We start from the raw sequence: 26,678 nt of genomic DNA on the forward strand, positions 1-26,678 counted from the left end.
GTCAGCTCTTTTAAATAGTCCTTTCTAACAACATGTACTTGCGCGCCTAATCCGCACATCAGTGCCGTAACTAGAAATTTTAGTGCCCTGGGCGAGACAGGGCATTGGGGCCCCTCATTTAAGTGGGAGTGACAATTGTCGAGTGAGCATGGCCAACCTACTGTGAGGGTGGTGCTAATGCTTTACAAATGCTAGAACACACTGAAATCCCCTCCCTCCCCATTTTTCACATTCTGGTTTTGTAATAAGTCTCCATAGAATTACAGTACTTTCATGCTAGCTGTATATAAAAAAAATAATTGTATATTGAAATAAAACTCACTGAAACAAATTGAAACATAATTGTAATGGTGCCATCTTCATAACACTGTGCCCTCCATCACACTTTTTGCTCTTTCATCACAGTTCCCTCTTCATCACAATGAGCCCTCTTATCAGCATTGCACTAATGTACATCATCATCATCATTTATTTATATAGCGCCTTACAATCGGGAATAAACAGTAATAAAACAATACTGGGCAATACAGACATACAGAGAGGTAAGAGGGCCCCACCCACATACATATTTATATATATATATAATTTTATATATATATATATATAATTATATATATATATATATATATATATATATCACACTTGCCAACTTTTCCTCGATGGCTTCAGGGAGATCGCGGGGGAGGTAGGTGTGTGGGGGCAGGGCTTGATGAATTGCATCACCCCCCCCCCCTTCCCCTAAACTATTGTCACAATTTTGGACAATTACAACAGGGGGTGGGGCTAAGATGATGCAATATTTGCATCATTAAGCCCCACCTCCCGCCACTATTGCGGGGGTGAGAACCGGGAGGTTGCCCTGCTCTACTGGGAGCCTGGGTGGTCTCCCAGAAATGCGGGAGTCTGAAAATGACTTACCATAAGATGTGCAGAGATAGCACGGCGTGGCTGCAGTACATAGGAAGTACCTGGATCCTGGACTGTTGGGGGCCCTATATTGAGAAGAAAAAATTGGGTACATGAAATTTAGAAAACTTCAACCAGCTCTGGCATTAAATCAATAGCACCCACGTTTAATAATTGGGCCTCCTTCCAGTCCCAACATTAAAATAATAGTTTTCCTATTTAATAATTAAACCAATTTCTCTCCCTGCAAGCAGCCCCAGCAAAAAAGTAAATAACATTTACGTTTAATAAATATAAACATTCCCCACAACCATCCCCAGCATTAAATAATTCATACATTTAATAAGTAGCCCTCCTCCCCAAACTCAGTCCCACAGTTAATAGCCCCAAACCACACTAGCATTAAAGGTACTGTCACCTCACCTTAAATTAATAGACCCCATTATTAAATTAAAAAGCCCCATCAATAAATTAAATTGCCCCACCATCACACCACAAATAAAATAGAACCAATTAAATAATTAGCCCCCCACCTAAACTTCACCCTTAAATTAATAGCCTACCTTCCACCCACGTACTAAGTCACCACTTCTCTATCCTCATATCACCCATTATATTAACACTCCCCTCAGACATATAATCAGCATATCACATACACCAAACCCCCCCCCCTCCCCCTCACATAATAGCAGCATACACCCCCCCTCTCCATCATAACAACACACATCCCTCCTACCTTCTGTATTCTTACTTCTGTTTCTAACTGTCCAGCCGTCACTGTGTGCACCTGGCTCTTTTCTGCTGCTCTGCTCCCTAGCAGCGTCATGACATCAGACGCTGCAGGGACAGAGGGCAGAGTTAGAAGGGTGCTGGCCGACATCATGGATGCCTCAGGCATCCGGCAGTCTAAATCTGAGGCCTGTCACTTGTAGTTACAGAGGTAGGTAGCAGGTGGCCACTGCGCCGCCTTTGGGCTTGCGCCCTGGGCAACGGCACCGCCCGCACCTGCCTAGTTACTGCCCTGCCGAACATAGCAAGGACTGACATCTTAACTCGCAAATCCATACGCTTACCCATCAAAATGGGTGCATCTGTGCAAAAGTAGGTGCGTGATGTCACACTGTTCCTGGACAATTGAAAAGGGTAGAAATCACGTGGAAGAAAGATACATATTTATCTTATTCACAATGTTCTCAGATAAGAACACAGCTGTGATCTCTGCACTGGGTATTATTTTATACAAAGACTAATTGTGTTCTATATTCAATGGCAATGGAAATACACAGTCTATGATATATACATTACACCTAAAAATCACATGAGGAAGCCAGAAAGATAAGACAACATATTTTAGTAACAGATTTGCACATACAAATACATGCTATAAAGATGGAAAAACTCATTTCTATATGTGTGAGAGTCACTTTACAAGCATCAATTATCAGCAGGCTGTGCGTGAGATCACAGGCAGCACAGGTGTGGTGGAGACAAGGCATAGAGGGAGACAGTGTCAGTCAGGTGCACATTAAAAATAGAAGTGTGGCTTGAATGCAGGAAGAGTCAGCAAGGAGGGAGGTGTCAGTTGTTTTATGGCTTACAAATATGCTTAGTTGATGTGTGTGGGGAAATTGAGGCTGGACTAACTGCCCAACAGGTGGCAGATAGTGCGTGTAGATAGATATAGGGATCACTAATTTGTTTGTATTTGTTTGCTGATTGCTATATTGCAATCTGAATTCTGTGCATAAAACAGAAAAAAGTCTTTCAGTGAACATATTGTCAGATGGTTACTGGGCTACGGTATCGCCATCTATATATATTTTTAGTGAATTTAAGAACTGCAAAATTAAGAGATATATAATAGATAGTGTGACACCTCTATATCAAACAGAGTAGTTTAAAAAAATGTTTACTGTGTACTGTATCATTGGAAAGATAAATCACATATTGCAAAGTATAAGTGCAGATTCTAGCAGTCTGTTTATTAAATTATTATTTCATGTTTTTAGAGAAACCAGTGTTAGTTTATTAGCAGATGACACTTAAATACTAATAAAAGTGGTGGAAGTCTTAAATTAAGGGTATATTTACTAAACTGCAGGCTTGAAAAAGTGGAGATGTTGACTATAACAACCATTCAGATCCTTGCTGTCATTTTGTAAAATGTACTAAATAAATGATAACTAGAATCTGATTGGTTGCTATAGGCAACATCTCCAGTTTTTTCAAACCCGCAGTTTAGTAAATGTACCCCTAGGTCTCATTGACCAGGGATAATAATACATAATGGAATTGGGCTATATGTGTATGGATGGCTGCATATTCATTTTTGTATTTTCACAACTTTGCAGAGGAACTTACATATATATCTTTAGCAATAGACACGTTTTGAAAAAATTCTAAGTGATGTCATATAATTGCATCAATTATAGTATTGTCTTCCCTTTAAAGTTGCCCACACACAGTGGGCTGATCCTTCAAGTGATGGGACACCAGGGGGTGAATGTATTTTGCAAGTCGACACTATTCGGCGAGTTTGCAGTGAAAATTTAAAGCAGCAATAGCTTGCAATAGCTTTAAAGGCATTGTTTTGCTTTTAAAGCCACTGCTGTTTTAAATTTTCACTGCAAACTCACTGAATAGCGGTGACTTGCAAAAATCGGAAGTAAATACATTTACCCCCAGGATTTTGTATATTACATGTGTCAGTTTTGTGTGTTTAAAGATTTGTTTTAAATTGGGCATTTTAAAGTCCAACTAGAAATGTAGTTATTTGGCGAAGTGCAACTGTAAAACACAGAATGCATGAAAGTGTAAGATGAGACAAGATCTCTGCCAGTCCAGTGCTGATTTAAATTAAATCCTTTTGCGTAATATATGTGGTCATGCGCCCCTCTCCGCACTGCAAGCAAATTCCCTAAAAATGCATCTTATTCATCCCTCTATTTTCAATAATCTGTAAAACCATACCTCCAAAGAGGGATTTGTACTATATATTTACCATGTGCTTCGTAAATAAGGCCAATAGTATTTTTTATTTGATTTACTTTACCCTCTCTGCTAATGCATAAGCAACTGTGCTTTGAATTAGGAAGCATTCCCACCTGGTCCCCTTACATTTCAATGTGTTGCTATTGGTCATATAACCTTTTGTTACTGGATGCAGAGTTTTGCCATTTCCCCTTAATGCCTAAGTAAGTACATTAAAAACTCTGTTGCCTCCGGGTAATGTGAGACGGTTGCACACAGTACAGATCAGAGAGTTGTTCAGAGGAAATAAGTCAGTCCTGGTGCATATTATCATTTTTCTAGTTTATAAAATTATAGCTACACTGGTTGCTATAGTTACAACACATTTGTGTACATTATGGGCCTGATTTATTAAGGAAAGGAAAGCAAAAAATTAGTAACTTTACACCTTGGCAAATCCATGATGCATTGGAGGGGGAGCTAAATTTAAAATGTGATGGCAGATTTATAGTTGGGGTAGGGCATGTCCTAGATCAACTTTAAATTTCAGTGTAAAAATAAAACTATCAAGTATTTGTGTGCTGCATGAAAAAACAGCAGTATTTAACTTATGTGCAAAATAAAAAACTAATTTGCACCCCTTGCACTGTAACATAGTTTTATCCAGGAGAATACTTACTAATATGTTTGCCTTACTTTCCTTAATGAATCAAGCCCAACAACATTTTATTAAAAATGCCCATAACCATTTTTATCAGGCTTACAAGTTTGCTTTAGCTTGATTGATTTTTTTTAAACAACTGATGGATTAGAGCAATATTTTGCTAATATTTTAAATATATGTGTATATTTTTATACTTAAATTTATTTCTGCTTTATATTTGCTGCTCAATACCTTAGTAAAATCCCTTCAACAAGTAAAACATCAGTTAAACAACAATTAAACATCTAACAATAAGTTGGATGTTTGAATTTTATTTCATACAACAGTGCAAAAAACAGTGCCTGCATCAGTTTTACAGAGCCTCATATTACTACGACTATATGCTGTTTGAGGACCCTGCTTCTTCCACTATATAACGTAATGTCTGTGGCTTCAAACCTCCACTCTCTTCCTCCCATTGTGACACCCCTCCAGTTACATGACAAATTGTTTTCATTAGATAATCACAGAAATTACTGGCTCCCAAATGTTCAGCAGGCCCATTTCCTGATCATGCAATGAGAATTATGATGATCTGATTGGCTACAGGTTGCAAAACCTCCTTAAAACTGGAGACATATAGAAGAAAGAAAGAAAAAATATGCTCTCTAGGTTCATCTAAAATTGAAGCTTTATAATATATATATATATATATATATATATATATATATATATATATAAAATGAATCTATATAAACTGACAGAGCATGCTCTAAGAGGTGCAATTATACCATTCATGTATGTGCAATTGCACATATTATTATTATTACCATTTATTTATATAATGCCACTAATTCCGCAGCGCTGTACAGAGAACTCGCTCACATCAGTCCCTGCCCCATTGGGGCTTACAGTCTAAATTCTCTAACACACACACACACACACACAGACAGAGACAGACAGACAGAGACAAGAGTCAATTTGTTAGCAGCCAATGAACCTACCAGTATGTTTTTGGAGAGTGGGAGGAAACTGGAGCACCTGGAGGAAACCCACGCCTATGTAATCTTTTTAAAATTAAACCTACCCCCTCCTAAACTTTCTGTTTATTATGGAAAGCATTGGTAGTCCTGCTTTTTTTCCGATGTAGCATATCAAAATATTGTTGTACAATCTTATTATTTCTTAAATAATTAAGGTTTTAGTGTAAGAGAAATGATTGAGGTATAGAAAAACATCTTCCAGAAAGTGTTATATTCGTTAGTGGAAAATACTTTATGGATATGATTCTGTAGTGTACAATTTGAGAATGTAATCAAAACATTCAAACTATTGATTATATCAGGCATAACTAACCATATGTTAGCAGAGAACTGTTGTTTTGCTTAGTCTACAGTATGCATTTGACATTTATTCACAACGAAGAGACAAATTCAGTTGGTTTGCACATTTTATTCTAAATCTGCCATATCAAAGATCAGCCGAGTAAGGTTTTCACATGTGCCTGTTTTTTAACAGAATCTCTTTGTATTGTGAGTAATTAGTGATCAGAAAAAGGAAAGATATATTCAGCAAGTGTTCACAGATGAGACCTGACAGCTAACACTGACACAAAGGTGTTAAGCTGATTAGTGTTCTCTGTACTTCCTGACATCTGAGAAGGCTGAAATATTTCACAAACATTAATTGCATTCAGACTGTGTGAATTGATTCTTTATTTATAACAATATTAACTTTTATGAAAAGGGCTGTAAGTGCTTGAAAATATACAGATGTAATTGATACATCTTGTGGCTGAGCCATATTAGATGGCAAGCTTTGAAGGTTTAGGTTCCAAGATTTAGGTTAGGTCAGGGCTGGAGAATAGCATCAATACTTCAGGAGGCAATAAGACAAACCCAAGGCAACAACTAAAGAGTCAGTAAAGAGGCGCTATGTGATCAAGCAGTGGAATGTTGAGAGCAATCACTAACTGACTATTGGGATTTGTCAAGTCTGGTTTAGGACTCTTTCTTAGACATGTTGCGCTTGGGAGGTTTAAATGGCTCTTTTTTATGCAACACATGCACAATACTATCAAGGTTGGGAGCAGATCAATTTTCTTGCAGGTTGTGATCATATTATATGAATCCTCAAATGTTCTTTTAGTGATCCAATGCTATGTTGCAGAATATTCATTGATTAACCTCACTAATTACACAGGCAATGATGCACAGCATTGCCTGTGTAATTTCCACTTACACTGATATATAAACACGCACTCATATGTTTTGCTAAACATGTCCTAAAACGGAATTGACACTTTTTTTGTAAACCCTGGATATCTTAGAAGGGCAGTGTTTCTGTAAGAAACCGTTCCCATTTACTTTGCTATTTAATATGGTGCACATAAGCTCTACAGAATTTCAGCCTCATGTCTATATGATCAATGATGATAATGTTTAGTCATGCAATCAATTATTGTAACCCAATCATGTGAAATAGTAATGAGTAAGAATGAGTAAAGTGAGTTGTCAATTTGATGTAAACATTCTTTAATTTGCAAATATCCATTAATGAAGTATGGATAGTATGGTAGTAGCTATAGATGATGATATGCTGTAATTCTATTTTTAAGCACAGTACTGTATCAGTTTAAGCTACTGCCTTTCACAATCAATTGCATTGTCTTTCTTACAGTTAGGTTGGGATAGTGGTGCTACATAAATAACTGATGATGATGATCTGTTTACAGAAGGCCCTGTCTGACTCTTTTGAGGCCCAATTCTGCCTTTCTTTTCTTAGTACCAGTTTTATATACTTTTTGGACACCCTTATCTCATAATACAAGGAACCAACTTAATTTTGTACTCAATGCCGTCACAGTTTTGGGAGACCGTACTTTCGTTTGTATTAGTCTTGATGACCCTTTTTTCTTCTATTCTTTACATTTCATGCATTGTATAGAACCCTATAAAAAAGATTTTAGCTGAACCCTAAAATGTTTTTTTGGCTCTCCAAATACAGTATAAACAATATACTGTATTTATATACTGTACTGTATTGTGAGTTTTATTGCCTTTTGGTGTTTGTTATTTTAAAATATGAACCGGAATTCATGTTGGTTTGTGTTTGTAAATTTGGAGATGTGTGTGTAGCCCCTGTGCAACCCAGTACCTCATCGAACCTTGTGGGGAGAGGGGTGGTAAACTTTAACCTTAGGGTAATCACTTTTTCTCAAGTGCTCAAAACACAGTTCAGCCACCCGTCGTTCCATCTCTCCAGGATTAAAATCTTGGCAAGGTCTACCAAAGATTGACCCGGGAAACGCCTTCCCATCTTTGTACGAGTGACCTTTGAAAACTCACATACACAACAGGTAAAGGAGGTAAGCCATTTGGCAGGAGATTCAGTTAGCTGTGATGTTCCTGAGAACATCGCGGCTGCACATTTTTACAGGGTGTGCGGCAGAAACACTTATTTTTGCTCGCACCTCTATGGGATGCAAGCAAAAATCAGTGGATATTTCACAAAACAATGCGCGCAAAGTGTCTTCGTGGCTGCTTCGGGGATTTTTGCACGTATTTTTTGCTAATTGAACCTCCCCATTGGAATATTAAATAAAAGGCCATGTAACTTAAAGACCTGTAACCTGATAAGTAATGGATAAAGTATTACAATTTCTGATATCGGTGTTAAGGTGAACATTAATGTAATACAAAAGATGAAGAACATGCAATGACAATAATGCAACCTATAGGTAGCTAAAGATTAAATGAACAATGGCATACAACAATGATATGTAGTAAGACTATAGATATCTGGTAACAGTTAAATGGGTGAACAATGGTAACAATTGTGAATTGTCGTGTTCACAGTTAGAATACCTTTAAATAACTGTTGAGTAAAATTATAGGCATCAGCATCTTCCGTAGCGCTTTACAATTGGGAGCAAACACCGTACTTAAATAATACTGGGTAATACAGACTTCAGAGAGGTAAGAATGCCCTTCTCACAAGCTTTCAATCTATTGGACAATGGAAGTTAGATACATGAGGTTAAGTGCTACATACTATATGTTGGTCCAGCCAGATTGCAAAGGTAAAAAGTGCTTAGTGCACTATGTGATCCAGTTACACAGCAAAGTTGGTCAGGTGGTTATAGAGTTGTCTTATGTGAGCTGTATAAAGCCTGGTAATAAGGTACCCTAGGAAGGTTAAGAGGGTGGTTGAGGAATTTTATAACCTTGTCTGAAGAGGTGGGATTTCAGAGAATGCTTGAAGATTTGAAGAGCAGAGGAAAGTCTTAATTTGTGAGGGAGGGCATTCCACAAAGTGGTTGTAGCCCAAAAAAAAGTCTTGTAACCGGGAATGGGAGCAGGTAATAGGTGTGGTTGAGAGACACAGACCTTAAGCAGAACTGAGATATCGAGAGATTTTGAGACAAGTGAAGAGATGTATGTTTGTGCAGTTTTGTTGATGGGCTTTATTGTTAACAGAAGTATTTTAGATTTGATTTGGTAATAAACAGGTAGGCAATGTAGAGACTGACAGAGTGGCTCAGCAGCGGAAGAACAATTTGCAAGGAAAATCAATCTTGCCATCACATGCAACATAGATCGTAGGGGTGAGAGTCTGATTCAGGGAAGAACATTAAGGATTGTATTGCAAAAGTCAATGAGCAACATGAGTGCATGAATTAAAGTTTTTGTAGTGTCTTGTGTGAGATGTGTGCGTATTCTGAAAATGTTTTTAGATCTATGCAACAGCATGTATATATAGATTGTATGTGGGGAAAAAAGGATAGTTCTGAGTCAAGTATTACACCTAGGCAGCGAGCTTGTTGGGTAGGATTTGTTGTCAACAGAAATAGAACTGTGATGTAGGTAACTTCTATTGGCTGGGGGGAATATCATTAACTCTGTTTTTGAAAGTTTGAGTTGGCGAGAGGACATCCAAGATGAGATGACAGAAAGACAGACAGTAACGCGAGACAACACAGTTGGTGAGAGATCCAGAGAGGGTATATAAATTTGTGTATCATTTGCATAGAGATGATACTGAAATCCAAAATTGGTATAGATAGCGAAGGACCTAGGACTCCTTGTGGTACTCCAACTGATAAAGGAAGTGGAGTGCATCCAGAGAATATAAGACTGAAAGAGTGAATAAAGAGGTAGAATGAGAACCAGGATAGGACAGTGTCTTGAAGAACTAGGTTTTGTAGAGTTTTTTTGAGGAGAGCACGATCAACAGTGTTGTATGCAGCAGAGAGATCCAGTAGAATTAGAAGCAAGTAATGGCCTTTAGGTTTAGAATGAGGTCTTTCTCTACCATGTCAAAAGTTACACTCAGTGCCGTAATTAGAAATTTTGGTGCCCTGGGCGAGACAGGGCACCGGCGCCCCCCCATCTAAGTGGGAGTGGCATTTGACAAGTGGGTGTGGCTATTGTTACCTGTCTATTTTCTCGATACTCACGCAAGTTTTCAGATTAATATGTCACGTTCACTAGCGTATTGCTATAGGAGTGATCTAGGCAAAGCCTGTAAAGTACATGTGAAAAATACTCCAATTATCTGCTCTTAATTTTTATATACTCACCTCTTCCGCATAGCCTACCAACCATCTACTTAACCCCTCATCTCCACCACTCGCTCTCCCTTCTGGCTCCCCTTGTGCCTGATTCTGTCTACCCTCCTTTAGGATGTAAGCTCACATGAGCAGGGCCCTCTTCCCTCCTGTCTCCTAACCTGTTCTTCTGCTCCGTGCTTATTGCAGCAGCCTGCCTGGAGTTCTGAAGTATTAGTATTTTTGTTTATTGTTCTGTACTGTTTCACCCTGTATAGTCTACTGTTTGTACTGTGTACGGCGCTGCGGAAATCTTGTGGCGCCTAACAAATATATGATAATAATAATAATAATAATAATATATATTCATGTGCACACTGGTATTATTCCAAAAGCTTTTTAATCTCATAGAAGCTTAGTACATAAAACAATTTTATAGTCTTAAATTTTCATTACAAAGCAACAAATTTAATGTATAAATACCCCCTACCTGTTCTTTTTAAACCTTTATTTTTAAAATCCAATTTATATCTTTTATACTTGCTTCTGTGCTTAAATATTTGAGAGAGATATTTTAACTTACAAGACTTTGAAGCTTCAACCCTTAAGTCCCGCAGTGGAGTGCATGTACGTTCCACTGACAGGAAGTTTGGCATTTGCGTTCCAAATGCCGAACTTCCTGTCAGTGGAACGCACATGCGTTCCACTGCGGGACTTAAGGGTTGAAGCTTCAAAGTGTCTCTCTCTCTCATGGAGGTAGGTAGCGGGCGGCTGCTGCGCCCCCTTGGCTTTGCGCCTGGGGCGATGGCACCACCCGCACCACCCTCGTTACGGCACCGGTTACACTGCTTGCTTAGATAACATGCTATAGTAAGCTTCAGGAGAGATGTCACTCTTACTTATATCTACAGATGTACACCCTGAAATATAAGTAATTGAATACAGGTGATACAGATGAAATGAAAAGCTAACACCTGCTAACTGCACATTCAGGACCATAAATAGGTCCCTGAATCTAAAAAGGATGAGGTAGTAAAATATAGTGTACAATAATCGTGAAAAAAACAACAAGGACAGTAACAATTATTATCTTGTAGTTAACGACGAAGAAAACAACTGTCACCCTGTAGAAGTTAAGTAGGATGGGAGCTACAGTCACAATGAGGACTAGTATTTAGAATCCAATGGCATTGGTAGTATACTCAATTATCATATTAACTGGAAATAAAAGAAGAAATAGGCACTTAAGTGTTAAAAATGAGTAAAGGTATGGTCCCGGCAGTGAAAGGCAGTTGAACGCCATGCCTCTGACAAATAGGTTGCAATACTGGCAATTGGCTCTTGGTTTGATGCTGTGCAGTATACGGCAGGTTACTCATTCTTGTTGCAGATGCTGGACAGTTCTGGAAACCTGAAGGGTTCATAAAACACTTATCAAATGCCTGGTTGTCTCTCCAGTAACTCTCCTCTCCCAATGGCAATGTACAGCTGATAAACAAGTACCTGAGAAATGCCCACAGCTTGAATCAGACACTGCTGCATGTGCTCAACCTTATTGTACATAGACTCGGGACAAACGTCCCTTCCCCCGCCCTGTTCCTTCCCTGAAATTGTAGGCTGTGGTAAGTGTTTTTTGCGCTCAAGAATGAATTGAATGTGGCTGCGTTCTGTGATGTTTTGTCCAGTTTTGGGCATGCGCAGAGTTACTGTGGATCAGGATATGGATCATGTTGCCTTAATTTTAAAAAAGGGTGATCTTCATAATCACATTTTACATGTTTTGTAAAAATCTGGATCTGTGTTGCACCACAGGAATATTGGTGTTTCTGTGTGTTTTACTTGATTAGATATAAGCCTGCATTAAATTGCTAGTCTAGCACAAAAACAAGACAATGCAGTGTTTATTATGGATATAAAAGCATGGTGTGTACAATGACTCATTTTTTGAATGCTTCACTATTTTTTGTTACAGTAGGAGCATTTTTGCTTTACAAATGTATGGCAGAAATGCATTCACAAACCTTTTAAGTGCTATTGTTACATTGTTGTAAATATTTACAGCAATATATAGACTACATTTAGATAACTTTTTGCCTTCAGTTGTATCTTTGTAAATATTGTTTATTGAAATGGATATTGTTTGTGATTTTTTTCCCACATTAATACATTTTCATAACATTTTTGCTGGTACTGAGGTTCCGCTTGAAGGTAAATGTTAAAAATCTTAAAAGCAGCCAAACCTTTATATCTTAGAAAAGCGAACTGTCAAATGGCATCTTTATTATGTGTGTATACATGTTTATACAACCATGAATAATAATGCAAATGGACTGTATTTCTGTCAAGTATGGTATATGGTTGAGACTTTAATACAACATATTTTGTAAGTTTGAAAAATGGTTAAAATTAAGAATAATTGGACTAAGGTTTTTCAAAAACCGCCTATCTTACTAAATGATGTGAATGAAAATAATTCTCTGTACAGCACTGCGGAACTGGTGACACTATATAAATAAATGATGATGAAATGTATTTAATCAAAAGTGGTCATACTAATAAATTCCTTAATGCCACATGGCTTTATCAACATTTTGCTATAATTGCATTTAACCCCTTCAAAAATCTGTACACTTGGTTGCGATATGCCATTTAATAAGTGATTTGTACATTATGTAATTGTGATTCCTTCACTGGACATTTTTAGGTGTTATTTTAATACTGTCTGCAATATATATTGCAATGGTTGTAACAAAATAAAAATAATTACCAGGCACACTATCTTTGGAAAAACAGCCTTACAGAGAACAGGAAACCAACCCTCCATGTAATGACACCTAAACAACAGAGAACCTAGTATTGGCGCTAGCCACATATAATCAAGAGAAAAAATGTACCAAGAAACAAATATCAATGAAATCACCCAAATATAGAGCAATACAGTCAACATTTCACACAGAATCACAATATAAAATAAGGTAGTTAATATTGTATCCAGCAATCACAATACCTAAATGTTAATCAATTTCTGAATAACCAATATAAAAAGTCTATGCTGGTGTAGATTTGGCTCCAGGGGCCTGATTCATTAAGGATCTTCACTTAAGAAACTTCTTATTTCAGTCTCCTGGACAAAACCAAGTTACAATGCAAGGGGTGCAAACTAGTATTCTGTTTTGCACATAAGTTAAATACTGACTTGTTTTTTTCATGTAGCACACAAATACATGATAGCTTATTTGTACAATGACATTTAAAGTTGATATTTGTGTGCTACATGGAAAAACAGTCAGTATTTAACTTATGTGCAAAACAGAATACTAATTTGCACCCCTTGCAGTATAACATGGTTTGGTCCATGAGACTGAAATAAGAAGTTTCTTAAGTTAAGATCCTTAAGGAATCAGGTCCCAGATGATCAATCCATATGTTAAAAACCCAGAAAGAAGAAGAGCTATACAAATTTATAGTGTGAGAATCCAAAAAAAATTCAATTAATTCAAGTTGCACTCACCTGATGTCTGAGTTAAATAGGCCTTTGAGAAACTCTGAAGCAACGAATTCTCAATCCAATAAATGTGTCCTCTGTAGATGAGTAAGGCACGCCTCTTGTTCCTCCGAATTGAAAATCTGCAGTGAAAAATATAAAGAAAATCACATAGTGAAACTCAGTTATAACATTCAAAATTTGTATAATGATGTTATGGCCTTCCTTTATATGACTAAATGAAAACATTAAATATTGTGTATTTTCATAGAAAATATTTTTATAACATATATTTATTGATCTACCAAACATGCAGCTTAAAATCACTGTCCCCTAAAGAAGTGGTTAGACTTCTACCAGGTAGTAAATGGTCAAAAACAAGGCGTTTAAAGATGTTAATTCTCAGATAGAAAGGTCCTTCATTTGTCATTCCTCATTCCCATAGGATAAGGAGTCTTCTCCCATAACCACCCAATGGGCTTCATCCTTTAATTTGTCTGTATCGACCTTGACTCAACCTTAATCTGCCATTCCAATGTAGTGATAATACAAAGTAAAGTAACAGACAGATGAAACATCTCCACATATTTAGACAATGTCCTAATAGGATCGGATACAGGTCAAAAAGCTTCAGTTTGCAGACATTTGAGTTGCATCACTGAACATTTCTCTCTGTATGAAACCACCTATCCACACTATGAATTTTTGTAGAGCAATAAAAAAAGGCTGTCAGTCACTCCTTGCATGCCTAGTTATAGATGCACCCCCTAAGATGGTATCGTGCAGAAGAGAGAAATAGGGCACAATAAGTATTTCAGTTATTTCATGTATATTACTCAACCTAATAATACTCCAGCATTCATATATATATATATATATTTCAATTAGTAACATTACTTAATCATTAAACAATATTATCTATCTATTATCTGTCTGTCTGTCTGTTTGTCTATTTATCCATCCAACTGTGTGTATATATATATATATATATATATATATATATATATATATACATACATACGCAAGCAGGCTCAACCAGCGTGTTGCGCAGGTCTGATTCTTAATGTGTAGCAGTTTTTATATATTACCAAATTATTTGGTAACTAGGCCAAAGATGCAATTTAGCAAATAAAATATGTTACATTGTCGTGTTGTCGTAATGTTGTGTTGTCATGAGGTCTTCTTCCAGCAGTCAAACAATTGTTTACATCGAAACAATTATGTTTGCAATATTTGTCGCTTTGTCGCATTGTCACTATATGGCCTAATAGGTTACTTATTTGGTAGTTATTAATTCTGTGTTCGCAGCTTTACCTTGAGAGCTGTGGGAGATATTCGCCAACAAACAAGCAAACAAAAAAAACAAACTTCTACTTTTATATAGAAGATATATATATATATATATATATATAGAGAGAGAGAGAGAGAGAGAGAGAGAGATGAGAAAGAGAGAGGATAGATGTTTTGTTTATTCATATTGCCTCATTTCTCATATTAATAATTTATATAACATTTGAAAATTGCTGCTAAAACTGAATCTGGTCCTATCTTTAATGCTTCCACAACTAACAATAAACCATAGGTAAATACCAGTTAAATGTAGTACTTTTAGAAACATTACAATTCTTCATGAGGCTGTTTACATCCATTTAATTAGAGTTATTTACTTTGTTCTTTAGAAGCTCAATGATCCATGTAAACACAGATAATGTAAAAAGCAAGATCTGCACGCATATACAATATTCATTACAATGGGCAAATTAGTGACAGTCATGTTTATTTATGTTATTATTATTATTATTATTATTATTATCACTAACATATATTTATATAGTGCCAGCATACCCTGCAGCACTTTAGAGCTCTACAACACAATTGGGAACAAACACAGTGCGTGGTAATCTGGGAGAATAATTTAGGGAGATTAAGAGGGTAGTTCAGGAATTTGATAAGCATGCCTGAAGAGATTTATAAGGGAGGGAATTCCACAGAGTGGGGGCAGCCTGAAAACAAGTCCTGCAACCAGGAAAAGGGTCTGGTAATAAGTATAGTTGAGACACAGATTTTGTTGTAAGTGGAGGGGTCAAGTGGGGAGATATTTTGAAACAAGTGAGGAGAGATGTCAGAGGTGCCATCTCTACCCCAGGTAAATGACGCACACTCACCCAGCCGACCACATGATGTAAGATTTCAAATATGTTGTATGACAGGGCTTTCAATGTGGTGGATAATCTATGGCAGGGATTTCAATCTGGTGTGTAGTATATGGCAGGGCTTTCAATCTGATGGTTGGTGTTTGCTAAGGGCTTCAATTGGGTATTAAGTGAATGACAATCCAATATGGTGTATGTCAGGGCTTTCAGTCTGCTGGATAGTGTATTGAAGGTATTTCAAACTGGAGACTAATATTTTTGTGTATGTCACGACATCCAATCTGGAGTCTGGTGTATTGCAGGACCTCCAATCCAATATGCATGGTAGGGTTCACAGTATGTGTGCGTGTGTGTTTACATATATATTTATATATATATATATATATATATATATATATATATATATATATATATATATATATATATATATATATATTTACTTACTTTGTTATATGTATAAATTGTCAGAGGGAAAAAAAATTCGAAGAAACTCATGTGAAAATACATTGTTATAGTGTTCTAGTCTGCTCACAAGTTCTAAATTTGAAGTTGTTATCACAGTTGGGGTGTCATTGTTATCACCTAAACATGAAACAGGTTAGAAATGATTCATTGCTTTGATCTCTTTCACATCATTAGGTGTGATTTTTTTCCATTTGTGTTTTTACGTTGTGTTTTCCTCTGCAAAAGACAACCATAGAAAACAAAGATTTATTTTCTGCATTACATTGAATAGGTCATATATTTTCATCTCTTTATTTACTTTTTTTTATTGTTTTTAGCTATTTAAAGAACTATACAAAATATTTCACAACCCGTGTTGATTTACATGGAACTAATCCCTCCTAAAAAGGAAAATAATTACTTTTAAAAAATCTTTGCAAAGCAAACTTTATGTCAAATGCATATTTTTGTACGTGTTAAAGTTGCAAAAGGGTATTTTATACTAATTTCACCATTCGTACCGCATCTGTCTTTGCTTACCTGACATACTAAAGTCAGTCCCATTCCCTTATCCCTCTTTATCCATCATTAATGTTGTATACTGAACATAATCTGGTATTTCCTATAGAACCCTTCTATTTACTGTAAACAGCATTTCCAAGGGGCGGTGCTGAGATGATTTTGCGACCTCCTGCAATATATAAAGTGACCCCCTCCTCTTCTATAAATTAACATAATGCACTTACAACCTAGCAATTTTGCTCACTTTCATGGTACCATTGGAAACCATGGATCTTGTGTTCATGCCCGCACAAATGCATTTTACTATCATTAAAAATGCATGGCATTAACATCAGTGGGTACGAGGTTAATCAGTTGACCATGATGTAGTATCCATAAATAAGTATTGTCCTTCAGTATCCAGCGGCTCAGTTGAAACAGTGAATGCAGCACTGAACAGCGATTAGAAGAATTATCTACAATATAACGTGTCTGTGTCATTATGCAATAGAGAAAACCTTGCCTTGCTGCTGCATATCCTAATACAGCTTATCGCATAATAAGCAGAACTTACTATCAAAGTGGGATATGGCTTCAAATTATAGTAAAATTTGGGAGGGGGGGCAGCAATACTAGTAAATACTCCAGATGCACCTGGTCTGCTCTACTGAGCATTGCGTGTGATCAGCGCATGTGCAGTGCAGCCCTGTACAGCCCTGTGTATGCTCAAAAGAGGCCCCTGTGCATGCTTAACAGAACAGAGCAGGGACCTCTTCTGAGCATGTGCAAGTCCACATAGGGCATATAGTGGTTTATTTATAGCCTTACATTTTTTATTATAAACCTATTGCCATTACCACTTTATAAAATATCTGTCTGGCTCCTTCAAAATTGCACGTTTTGGCAGAAATCTCATAATGTGCTTTTCAATGTGCTTAAATGTGTTTTTTGATTGTGCGTTTCGGAGTTGTGTCTCAGACACAGATGAGTATTAACATCTTTCTATTGCATAGTCAGAAGTGTTTCTCAGTTACCCTTATCAAGTCATATTTTCAGGAAAAAAAGGATGTAGTATATGGCGTCTGTTCGAAGAGGAACAGGTAAGTAAAGTAATGAAGAGGGCAGGAGTTCATGCTTGGGGTGCCATGGCATCTTGTTAGATGCCGAAGATGCCACTGGACTAACTCTATTGCCAGTGCTAAGGTGAAGTTGCAATATTTTTATATCCAAGAAAGGGCTACAATCCAGACATATTGGGTCCGTATCTCACAGAGGGAAATTCCTAAAACCTGACTTGTTGAGGTAAAATAAAAAAACACCTGCTGTACAGGATATTCAGAGAAGTGACTCACTGGTCTTGTGACAGCAATGCTGCATAGAGTATTCTGATTCATCATAAGATGTGCTGATGTGGAACTAAGCATCAAAATAAGGTAAAGCACATAGGAACTCATGATGAATTGAAATAATTTGCACCCTTAATGTAAGCAAGAAAAATGCGCATGAAGCAGAATGCATCTCCAGATGATTGTAAGTGTAAGATGCGACAGAATCTTCATATGGACGAATGTGTGTGTGCATTTGACTATAATACATATTATACATGCATATAATAAAATAGCATCCATACAATTACTTTTCCACAGAATCAGACAATAATCTTATGTAACAGTGAGTGGGGTTTTGCTGATATGCTGTGTTCACGCTACTCACTTGTCAGCGCAGTGCCTCTACCCAAGTCTTTTAAGCTGCTCTCTATGGGGATGTAGGCACCTTGCTTTACCAGGGGCCAAATTGAACCCACACAGAACTCTCAATGATAACACAACACAGCAAATATGTAAAAAACACCTTGGTACATTTATTAAAGGGATGGGTGATTGGAAAAAGGCATTTAAATCTAGTAGGTGGAATAGTATAAACAGGTGTAACATATAAAATATGTCCACTGGGACCAAACAGACTCTTGCTTGCAGTTCTCTCTGCTCACCCAGAACAGGAGACTCCCTCTGGAGCTAGCTTTGTATGCCCACAATAGTAGCTCTTTACAGGACTCACCCAGAGGTTCACAATCACAGGTCCCTTATAAAACATTCCCCAAACAGGACACTCACCAGTTCTTGAAGGGCTCAGACTCACCAAGTATCTCCAACCCTCCTCACTGGCTGGATTCTGAATAGCCTGTCTGCTCTGCTCTATCTCCTCTGTGACACTCTTTCCCTCCTGCAGCTGCTCCACTCTTTCCCATGATGGCTGCTCTCATTCTCCCAGACAGCTCCTCTTTATATCCTCCCTGCTTCTGATTGCTGCCGGCAGGCTCCCCAGATTACCATCTCCCTTCTCTGTTTACTCCTCCCACCAGTAACCTAGACAGCTGGGTAAGGCAAATATAGAACTGGAATCAGTGCCATTTTGTTGGAGTCAATGGATGCCACCATTTTGTTTTCGCTCAGTGGCTGCTGGGGTCACTATTAAACCCAAACTTTTCCCATTCTTTTCGACCAGTGATCTACTGGCTGCGACATGGTCACTCTGTGTCAGCATGTCCTCCTGGAATGAAACCCCAGTGGGTGTCTCTCACAGATAGCCCGTCACTCTACAGTCCCTGTGGGCTCTCACCTTCCTCCATTTCCCAGTTCAGAGACCACAGAAATGTGTACACATCTGGGGGAGGGAACAGTCCTACTCTGCACTGGCATGGTTGAGCATTTTTTGTATACAGAGCATCTCCTACAACTGTTAACACAAGTTTTATGACTTGCGGGTTTGTACAAAATCCCAACTGCATCGTACTTGGCCTAATTGGTGACCAAATTGTTCACTCTGCCCAACTGATTCCCATTTGTTTGTGTTTAGTTTTAATTGATATCTTGACTAGTCACATAAACTGTGTTGCTGTCCTAAATTGGTTGAAATCAACCAAATTGTCCAATATCATGTGTGCGAATATAGCCACCTTAATGCAATTTGAAGGGGCTAATCGTAAAAGAATAGGTCTGAGGTAAGGCCAGTTTTCATGAGGGGAACATTTATCATGTACATTACAACAAAATATTTAAAAGGTGAACACTTATTTATATAGCAAAGATAAGTTCGATGTGAAATATCTGACGTTATGGGAAGCTTACATACATTTATAAATGATACTATATAACTTTTCATATTGGATCATTGTATAATATGGGCTGTCAATTATATATTCTATGTAGCTTATAATGTTAGACAACACTAATTGAATGTAAAGTATTTGGTTGATGCATTTGCTGAAGACTTTTTGTATTGTATTTGTATTTGGAATTGTACATCTTGAACAGCATTACAGTACATTGGCAATTTATTTTTATTATCTATTAAAATAAGCATATCATTAGTCCCACTCAAAAAATATGGTAATTTGCATGAATGTCCTACATTTTGTTAAGACTCCAGGGAGTTGTTTCCACAGTTCAAAGTAGATGAATATTACACAGATACAGCATATGAATTCTGAATGTGTTTTGAACTGTGTAATGGCCCAAAGGACATCTTCACTAGGGTAAATATAATGAATTAATAATTATCTGACACACATCAATAAGAATTGGCAGACTGAATTACACTTTTATGTGTAGTTATGTAACAGCTCCGTGACCTTAACAGATCGTGTTTTGTAGTTATTATGGGAAATAATGTTCCAACTATGCTACAGTTTGATAGGCGATATGTCAGTTTAAATTCTAGTATAAATAATGGAATATGTAGACACATATTACGATATATACTGTATAAAAACTTAACAGTGTCTGTTTTGTGGATCTTTTGCCCTGAACATAGGGAATGTATTAAAGTATTGGGAAAAACAAAACATGCCTTGTTGATGAGGACAGACCTCAGCTTGAGAAATCAATGATAAAACAGTAAGGGGAAATGATTAAATGTTCCTATAAAGGGATCTACACTAAAGCATTATTTAACATTTTTCAATAATCCATGTAACATGTTGATCACCAATCAGTAGACCAGGGGTCGGCAACCCCCGGCACGTGTGCCAAATGTCCAAATGTGGCACGCCATGACATGAACATGTCATGAACATTTGACATGAACATTTGTGCCATTACTATTATCATAAAAGCATAAAATAAGACATAATAAGTGTGTGTGTGTGTATATATATATATATATATATATATATATTTATTTATATATATGTATATATATATATGCACGCACACACACACACACACACACACACGCCCATCTGGCAGACCTGGGCTTCGCTAGATTTTAGCCGGCACACTGATAGAGAAAGTTTGCCAACCCCTTCAGTAGACAATAGGGCTGATCAGGGGAGTGCTGGCAAATGTTAGCCTGGGGGGCAAAGCTCGACTTGGCAGTCTATTTTAAATGAAAAAATGCAAGTGACCCCGCACAAGAAAGCCCAATACGGGACTGACCCGGGGGGTAGTTTCGCATCTGCCCCCCAGCCCACTCTGCCCCTGGGGTCGATGCAGAGTGAGTACAATGCTAACTTGAATAGTGTATCTTGCGAGAAATTGCTTTACCCATGCCCAAAAAGTAGACGCACATATGCATCCTTGCAGATTTGCGTGACTCCGCCACTTATGCCTAACCACAACAAGGTAGGTAGCACATGGGTGGCCTAGCATAGGCTAAGTACAGTAAGGACATGTTAGCACAGTTGTGAATGCAGACAAGGAAAGATATATATATATATATATATATATATATATATATATATATATATATGATGTCGAATAGTCTCCAGCACTAGCAAACCACTTGTGATTGGCTGGTTATGATTGATAGATTCAATTTAAAGTAAAGATTGCAGATATGTCTATGTTATCATAACATTATGTTGGTATACTAAATTATCATTACATTTCAGTATTTTAACATGGTAATGTTATGCCATTGGTCATAGGAGGATATGATTCCATGGGTGCACAGGTCTAACATTGTGTAGCATATATTGGATACAGTGCTGTGACCTTATAACCTGTAGGTAGTGACGGAACTACCATTGGTGCAGTAGGTGCGGTGCAACAGGTTCCATGGAGATAATGGGGCCCGCTGCACGGCAAATACAGAGGGTCGGAAGTAGCGAGTTGTCGGCCCCGGTTACCTCCTCCCTGCTTCCCAGCACCAAGGTGCACAACTCACTAGTTCCGCCTCTGCCTGTAGGTTTAACTATTGTTATCACTACATAATACAAACGTGGTTTAAAAAAATCAATATAGTTAGTAATAATAACTGAAATAAAGATACTAGATCTGTTGCAATATAAACTAAATTGAAATTGGCACACAAGTGGGCATCGCTTCGTTACAATCGCGGATGAGGGTGCCTATTGCTTCTGAAGCTCCCTATCTCTCCATGTTTCCTCCCTTCCCCTGAAATATAACAGTGTTGTGTGTATAGTGCTGCCATACAGAGCTGCAGTGAACATGTCATTCCTTACAACTTTCTTACCGTTAGGACAAAGGTGCCATCAGCTGGGACACTGGGACAGACTCCTCAAATCGGGACTGTCCCACCTAATTGGTGACATTTGGGTGGTATGGAAATATACCTGTCAACAATCCATATTCGAAAATTGGGGAAGTTTAGCTATGCCCTGATCCGCTCATACCACACCCTGATCTGCTCATGCCCTAATATATGGTATAAATACAGAAGAATGTTGCAATGGGGGCATGATCAGTATACAAGGGGGATGCACATTGCTTTAGAAACACCACCTCTTCCAAATGCATCAAACATTGTATTATGTAGATGTAGGTAAGTGAGATGGTGGGGAGTGAAATTAGTTAGTGTATGTACATATACTGTGTGTAATATAAATATATATATATATATATATATATATATATATATATATATACACAAACACTAAAATAATAAATACAATTATTTAATAACATGATCTGCCCATGATTGCAAAAGAGAATATTAAAGTACTGCAAAAAAGCATAGATGTAGGTACCTGTATCCATGTTGCATTCTCATGGTCCATCGAGCAGTTGCTTTGCACTACATTTTCAGCATTTATGCCTCGCTAATTGCGGAATGCTTACATTCCTTTTTTATTTTGACAGTCACGGTTTTCTGTACTTTACAAGAAAAGGGTTGTGGTGTCAGATATTGGATATGTTGACAGATATAAGAATGCTTGTAAACATGCACAACGTTCACTCATTGCAATTGTTCATAAAATTTCACTTTGCAACTCAGAATGTCTGCTCCACCTGCAATCAACATAATTTTGCTGTAATAATTAATGTATGTGTCTGTAAAAAAAAATGTTGCTGTGTTCGCCACCTCATATGTTGAATTGTAAATTTCTATGCAAGATGGGACAATGGAGCTGATTAGTTGATTGACTTTGCAAAAGGATAGGTTTCTGATTATACATTAAAATGCAGGATATTGATTATTTCAAAATTCACATTTGGATTAATTTCGTATTGTCTGAAATAAAGATGTTAGGAACAATTTTGAAATCTAAAAAACTGCAGGTTTTAAGTGTAGATTTCTCAGCTACCATTTGCCTGAACATGTAGGGAAAGTGTATTAATTTACCGTCTAGAAAAGGGTTTGATATGCTTTAGAGAAAACTGAACTGCAATATATTGCCTTGCAGTTTCTTATATGATCTGTACGAAATTGTTCAGTGCAAGTTGCCATATTTCTGTGAGAGGACATCCCACTCAAAGTTATTGAATGATCAATACATTAACTGCCCTGTTACAGTCATGGCCAAAAGTTTTGAGAATGACACAAGTATTGTTTTTCACAAAGTCTGCTGCATCAGTTTTTATGATGCCAATTTGTATATACTCCAGAATGTCATGAAGAGTGATCAGATGAATTGCAATTATTTTCAAAGTCCCTCTTTGCCATGACAATAAACTTTATCCTAAAAACAACATTTCTACTGCATTTCAGCCCTGCCACAAAAGGACCCGCTGACATCAGGTCTGTGATTCTCTCGTTAACACAGGTGAGAGTGTTGATGAGGACAAGGCTGAAGATCACTCAGTCATGCAGATTGAGTTAGAATAACAGACTGAAAGCTTTAAAAGGAGAATGGTGCTTGAAATCATTGTTCTTCCTCTGTTAACCATGGTTACCTGCAAGGAAACACGTGCAGTCATCATTGCTTTGCACAAAAAGTGCTTCACAAGCAAGGATATTGTTGCTAGTAAGATCGCACCTCAATCAACCATTTATCGGATCATCAAGATCTTCAAAGAGAGAGGTCTAATAGTTGTGAAGAAGGCTTTAGGGCACCCAAGAACATCCAGAAAGCACCAGGACGTCTCCTAAAGTTGATTTGGCTGCAGAACCAAAGCACCACCAGTGCAGAGCTTGCTTAGGAATGGCAGCAGGCAGGTCTGAGTGCATCTGCACACACAGTGAGTCGTAGACTTTTGGAGGATGGCCTGGTGTCAAGAAGGCCAACAAAGAAGCCAGTTCTCTGCAGGAAAAACATCAGGGACAGACTGATATTCTGCAAAAAGTATAGGGATTGGACTGCAGAGGCCTGGGGTAAAATCATTTTCTTTGATGAATCCCCTTTTAGATTGTTTGGGGCATCTGGAAAAACGCTTGTCGGAAGAAGGAAAGGTGAGCACTACCATCAGTCCTGTTTCATGCCAACAGTAAAGCATCCTGAGACCATTCATGTGTGAGGTTACTTCTCAACCAAGGGAGTGGGCTCACTCACAATTGTGCCTAAGAACACAGCCATAAATAAAGAATGGTACCAAAACATCCTCCAAGAGCAACTTCTACCAACCATCCAAGAGCAGTTTGGTAATGAACAATGCCTTTTCCAGCATGATGAAACACTGTGTCATAAGGCAAAAGTGATAACTAAGTGGCTCGGGGATCAAATCGAAATTTTGGGTCCATGGCCAGGAAAATCCCCAGTCATTAATCACATTGAGAACTAGTGGTCATTCCTCAAGAGGCTGATGGACAAACAAAAACCCACAAATTCTGACAAACTCCAAGCATTGATTAGGCAAGAATGGGCGGCCATCAGTCAGTATGTGACCCAGCAGTTGATTGACAGCATGCCAGGGCGGATTGCAGAGGTCTTCAAAAGAAGGGTCAATACTGCAAATTTTTACTCTTTGCATAAACTTAATGTAATTGTCACTAAAAGCCTTTGACACTTTTGAAATGCTTGTAATTTTGCTTCAGTATACCATAGCAACATCTGACAAAAAGGAATAAAAGCACTAAAGCAGCAAACTTTGTGAAAACCAATACTTGTGTCATTCTCAAAACTTTTGGCCATGAATGTTCTGCAAACCATAGTGGAAGGCAGTTCTGTTATAATAGAATGTGTTTGATGTTAGTATGCACAACATATTACCACATAATGTCAGAGACATTATTATGGCAGCTTCCTATTAGCAAAGTGGGATATAGTCAATCTGTGGCCACTTAACCTGTCGACAGTCTGACTGTGGCTACATACAAAATAGTTAGTGTAAGACAGTTCCAATGTCCCCTCACTCTCGATTAATTTAAGTAATAAATTAAGCTAAACCAGGCACTAGTTTAGGAGACGGGCAGAAGTATTTATTTTGGTGAAAAGGGTGTGTAGCTGGATCATATAGAAATAACTTATTGTAAAAATGTATTTCAATTAGTGGCACAGGCGCCAATTTATATAATTGCAAATGTACTGATTCCTGATACAAGAGGCACATTGTAGACAAAATGTGTTTTGTAACTTCTGAAGGCAGACTAATCATGCTAATTAATTCTTTTCATGTGAGTGGCCAACATGTCTTTTTAGTCTAAATGCACTGCAGGAGGTTGTTACCTTCCTTTCATGTGTAGTTTCCATCCTGTATCTTAGAACCTGTCTTAATAATGCAACCAACAAGTTTTAGGAAATAAGAGATTGATGTAAATGTTGTTAAAGTATAAAATTGGTTAGAGAACATATTGCATCCTGATGATAATAATTGAATGTAATGTCTCAGACATTGCAGTGCTAGCTGGTATCAGGGGTCTGAATCTGTATAAAAAGAGCACTGTTTAACCATGTAATGTATCATTCCATCTGTAAGTTCTAGAAAGAACACTAGTACTATGAACTGGCGTGTAACTGTCCTTTTTAGGACTACTTGAGCTAATAAAACATCACTGCTTCAAGATCCTGCTTTGACGACTACTTACTTGCTGTAATTCCTGTTAACTACAGATTAGACCAATCTAATCCGTTATCCGGCTGTTCTGAGGTTGGGACCCAGCATCTGGTAGCAACGCTCTGCCCGCTACCCTGCAGCTCTGGCCATTGTGAGAGGCCGGGTGGAACCATCCACAGCAACCCTGATCTAAAGGAAGAGGTCAGGGGTTCCAACCAAGGTGCCAGCAAGGGGGTACACTAGCAGCGAGATTTACCCAGAAGGAAGCGGTTCTAAGTGCCGTCGAAGGAGTCTAGTGGTGGCAGCAGAAGCTCCTCCTCCTACTGCGTTTGGAGGGGCAAAATTGGGATACCAAAAAGGGACGGTGTCAAGGCAATCTCAGCCGGTACCCAGCAGGCACAGACAGGTTGGCATAGGAGGTCCATCCTGTCACAGGGTGGTACTGTAGTGATAGGAGGTTAGACTTCTATGTGAAATTTGCTCAGTAAACCTGTGCAGATTTTTCCGTCTCTCTGCACCAAAGCATACTTCTAGTTTGAACAGGCATCTGCCAAGAGCAAATAATTTAGGTGGATAAAACAGGGGCAGCTATGCAAAATCATTGTGTTTTATTTTCCACTTGGGTATGCTAGGAAAATAAGGCTCTGTTTTGTGTTGAACAGTGTGTTTATTTTAGCTTTAAGTGCTCTGTTTTTCATTTATTACTTTGTAAGTGAAATACTATTTACCATCTGTAGAATAAGTGTGACTTTGAATCTGGCAGACCTTTAAAGTATAAGGAGGGATTGAGTTAGGTCTATATAAGTTTCCACACTATTTATTGTATACTTTTTATAATAACTAAGCTGTTTTGTAG

At 37.8% G+C, this 26,678-nt stretch overlaps 1 protein-coding gene across 2 annotated transcripts in view; it reads left to right on the top strand.

The window, feature by feature from the left end:
• PCLO (piccolo presynaptic cytomatrix protein) overlaps positions 1–26,678 on the top strand; it is a 239,553-nt gene that overhangs the window by 60,962 nt on the left and 151,913 nt on the right. The gene's annotated exons all lie outside the window — the stretch shown is intronic.

Source organism: Mixophyes fleayi, chromosome 4 (assembly GCF_038048845.1).
Source record: "Mixophyes fleayi isolate aMixFle1 chromosome 4, aMixFle1.hap1, whole genome shotgun sequence".
Taxonomy (NCBI): Eukaryota; Metazoa; Chordata; class Amphibia; order Anura; family Limnodynastidae; genus Mixophyes; species Mixophyes fleayi.